The sequence below is a fragment of the Nanorana parkeri genome, unplaced genomic scaffold, assembly GCF_000935625.1.
Source record: "Nanorana parkeri isolate BGI_ZX_2015 unplaced genomic scaffold, ASM93562v1 scaffold88, whole genome shotgun sequence".
Lineage (NCBI taxonomy): Eukaryota > Metazoa > Chordata > Amphibia > Anura > Dicroglossidae > Nanorana > Nanorana parkeri.
Genome location: NW_017306356.1, coordinates 1,981,140 through 1,982,218, shown reverse-complemented (window position 1 = coordinate 1,982,218; position 1,079 = coordinate 1,981,140).

Here is a 1,079-nt window from a genome sequence, read left to right as displayed (position 1 = left end):
AACAGTTGTAACAATTTTCAATTGCAATACATAGCTCTTTTATATTAAATATAGCAGTTGAAATTGAAAATTGTTTCAACTGTTGGGGGTTGTCCATGTTGGACAGTTATTTATGGCAATGAGGCGGGCAACATTATTGTTTATATTAGACTTTAGAATTGGTAACTTTTAATATATGCAAAATAAAAATTGTATGTGATTTATATCTATATTTATTTATATATTATACTATTATTAAGTATTGTTCACATTAAAAGCGTGTCATGCTTTTTCATAGGGTCAACCCATTTCATACACCTGACCTTTTTTCTAAAACAATACAGACTAATGATTTTAGAACAGTGGTGGAGCACAAAAACCAAGTTGCAGCTCCAACCGCTACAACCCTGGCAGTTCTGCCACTGACTTCAAGCTGTAGAGGAACTACAGATCTCAGCAATACATTATACCACAATGCAGAATACCACCAGCTACAGAGGACTACAAATCTCAGCAATACATTATACAGTAATGCAAACTAGTAGGCTTAAATAGCGAACATACTCTGTACTGCAGCTCTGTCCCCAGGTGCCAGCCTAATGTCTCGATAGAAGTGTCTCAGCAGGACAGATGGAGGATCTCAGGGGGACAGATGGAGGATCTCAGAAGGGCAGATAGAAGATAGTAGCGGGGAACATGGAGAATCTTAGGTGGGCAGATAAAAGATTTGAGCAGGGGCACATGGAGGATCTCAGGGGGCAGCTAAAAAAATTTCAGCAGGCGAAGAAGTCTCATGTGCGGGTTGGCGCTGTATACAGGCACCGCTGTGCTGTGGTTCCCTATAAGGCTACTGTGAGGTCTCCAGGAAGCGCAGGACCTCACAGCAAATGAAAAATGCCACCTCCAATGATGACGGACCTATAGCATAAGGCTGGGGTGGGTGCCAGGGCGCACAGTTTGATCCAACCCTGGCCCCTCTCCCCTAGGCTCGTGCGGTAGTGACCCTGTTGGTGATACCCACCCATAATGCAGCGCCTGGGCACATGTCTCCCCTGGGCCCCCCCCCCCACAGATTTTTACCCTGGCACCAGCAACTCTTA